This window comes from Phyllostomus discolor, chromosome 7 (assembly GCF_004126475.2).
Source record: "Phyllostomus discolor isolate MPI-MPIP mPhyDis1 chromosome 7, mPhyDis1.pri.v3, whole genome shotgun sequence".
Taxonomy (NCBI): Eukaryota; Metazoa; Chordata; class Mammalia; order Chiroptera; family Phyllostomidae; genus Phyllostomus; species Phyllostomus discolor.
In genome coordinates, this window is record NC_040909.2 from 73,071,606 (window position 1) to 73,074,954 (window position 3,349).

Consider the following 3,349-nt stretch of genomic DNA (forward strand, 5'->3'; position numbering starts at 1 on the left):
CCTTTTTGCTTAATCCCCCACCCTCTAATCTACCCCCTCCTACAGCTGTCATCTGCTCTCTATAAGTCTATCTCTATTTGCTTGTTCAGTTCGTTCATTAGATTCCACATGTGAGTAAAATCAGATGGTATTTGTCTTTCTCTGACTGGCTTATTTCACTTAGCATAATGTTCTCTAGGTCTATCCATACTGTTATAAAGGGTAGAATTTTCTCCTTTTTTATGGCCAAGTAGAGTTCCTTTGTGTAATGTCCCATCGTTGTTTTACCCACTCATCTGTTGATGGACACCTGGGCTGCTTTCATATCTTGGCAATTGTAAATGACACCACAGTGAACATAGGAGTGCGTATGTTTTTTGGAATTAGTGTTTTGGCTTCAGATATATTTCCAGAAGTAACATCTCTGGGTCAAACACAGATTCATTTTTATTTTATTTTATTATTTTTAACTATTTTATTGTTGTTCAAGTACAGCTTTCTGTCTTCCCCCCAGCCCTCCCCACCTCTCTCCCATTTCCATTCCCCCTTGTTATTGGTACACGTGTCCTTTAAAATTGTTCCTGTAAACCCTTCCCCTTTTCCCCTGAAATTTGTCACTGTCAGCCTGTTCTCAATTCAGTGTTTTAGTTATATTTTGCTTGCTGTTTGTTTTGCTGTTTAGATTTCCTGTTAAAGGTGAGATCATATGGTATTTGTCTTTCACCGCCTGGCTTATTTCGCTTAGCATAATGCTTCCAGTGCATCCCTGCTGTTGCAAGGGTAGGGGATCCTTCTTTCTTTCTGCTGCCTAGATTCCATTGTGTATTGTCCCATAGCATATTTTTCTTTGATCCATTCATTTACTGGATGGGGCATTAGGGTTGCTTTTCCAGCACTTGGCTATTGTAAATTGTGCTGATATGAACATTGGGGTGTATAGGTTCAATCAGGGTTCTTCAGATATAATCCTAGCATGGAATTGCCAGGTCAAAAGGCAATTCCATTTTCAGTTTTTGAGGAAATTCCATAACTGTTTTCCACAGTCATAGCACCAGTGTGCAATCCCACCGACAGTGCACTAGGGTTCCCTTTTCTCCACAACCTCTGCAACACTTGTTGTTTATTGCTTTGTTTATTATGGTCATTCCAATGGTGTGAAATGGTATCTCATTGTGGTTTTAATTTGCATCTCTCTGCCAGCTAGTGATACTGAGCATCTTATCATGTAAGACAGATTCATTTTTAATTTTTGAGATATTTCCATACTGCTTTCCACAATGGCTGCACCAATCTGCATTTCCACCAACAGTGCAAAAAAGATTCTCCTTTTCCACATCCTCGTGAGCACTCGTGGTTTTTTGATTTATTGATGATAATATTCTGAGAGGTGTGAGATGGCATCTCATTGTGGTTTTAATTGGCATTTTTCTGATGATTAGTGTCCCTGAGCATTTTTTCATATGTCTGTTGGACATCTGTATATCCTTTTTGGGGAAGTGTCTCTTCATGTCCTTTGCCTATTTTTTAATTGGGTTCTTTGTTTGTTTTTGTGATAATTTCCTTACTGTGCAAAGACTTTTTAGTTTGATGTAATTTCATTTGTTTATTTTTTTTTTTTGTTTCTCTTGCCTGGGGAGATATATCCAATAAAAACATTGCTATGAGCAATGTTTTTTGCCTATGTTTTCTTCTTGGATTTTTCTGCCCATGTTTTCTTCTTGGATTTTTATGGTTTTGGGTCTAACATTTAACTCTTTGATCCATTTGAATTTATTCTTGTGTGTGGTGTAAGGAGGCTATCTAGCTTCACTTTTATGCATGTATCTGTCTAATTTTCCTGACACCATATATTGAATAAATGATCTTTAGCTCACTGTATGTGCTTGCTTCCTCTGTTGAATATTAATTGAGTATAAAGGTATGGATTTATCTCTGGGATATTTTGTTCTATTGATCTATGTGTCTGTTTTTATGCCAGTACCAAGCTGTCTTGATTACTGTGGCCTTGTGGTATAGTTTGATAATTAGGTAGTGTGAGTTTGTTCTTCTTTTGTTCCTATCTTTGTTCTTCTTTCTCAGGATCATTGTTGCTATGTGGTTACATATAAATTTTTTAAATACTTGTTTTAGTTCCATGAAATATGTTATTGGAATCTTGATAGAAATTGCATTGCATCTAAAGATTGCTTCAGGTGGTACTTTTTAATGATGATATCTTTCTATCCAAGAACACAGTATGTGCTGCCACTTATTTGTATCTTCTTTAATTTCTTCCTACAGTGTCTTGTAATTTTCTGAGTACAGAAAAATTTTACATCCTTGGTTAGATTTATCCTAGGTATTATATTCTTTTTGAAGCAATTGTGAATGAGTTTGTTTTCTTAAATTCCCTTTCTGTTAGTTCATTATTGGCATATAAACATGCAACTGATTTCTGCATATTAATTTGCATCCTGCTATATTGCTAAATTCATTTATCAGTTCTAGTAGTTTCTTGGTATAACTTTTTGTGTTCTCTACATACAGTATCATGTCACCTTCAGATAAAGACAATTTTACTTCTTTCTTTCCAATTTGGATGCCTTTAATTTCTTCTTGTCTGGTTTCTGTGGTCAGGATTTCCAATACTATGTTGAATAAGAGAGGGGAAAGTGGACATCCCAGTCTTGTTCCTGATCTTAAGGGGAATGCATGTAGTGTTTGCCCATTGAGTATGATGCTGGGAGTGGGTTTGCCATATATGGCCACTATTATGTTTAGGAATGTCTCCTCTATTTCCACTTGCTGAGAGGTTTGTGGGGTTTTTTTGTGTCATAAATGGGTACTGAATTTTATGAAAAGCATTTTCTGCATCTATTGATATGATCATTTTGTTTATGTGGTGAATCACATTTATTGTTTTGTGAATGCTGTACCAACCTTGCGTTCCAAGAAGTTCCACTTGATCATGGTGTATAATCTTTGTGATGCATTGCTCTATTTAATTTGCTAATGTTTCATTGAAGATTTAGCATCGATGTTCATCAGGATATTGGCCTATGATTTTCTTTCTTTGTAGTGTCTTTATCTGGTTTTGGAATTAGGATAATGCTGGCCTAGTAAATGAGAATGGGAGCCTTCCCTCCTCTTAAATTTTTTGAAATAGTTTCAGAAGGAGAGCTATCAACTCTCCTTGGAATGTTTGGTAAGATTCACCTGTGAAACCATCTGCTCCAGGTCATTTGTTGGGAGTTTTTGGACTACTGTTTCAATTTCACTAGTTGTAATCTATTCAGATTCCTATATTCTTCCTGATTTTTTTGGAAGATTGTATGTTCCTAGGAATTTATCCATTTCATCCAAGTTGTCCAATTTGTTGGCATAAAATTGT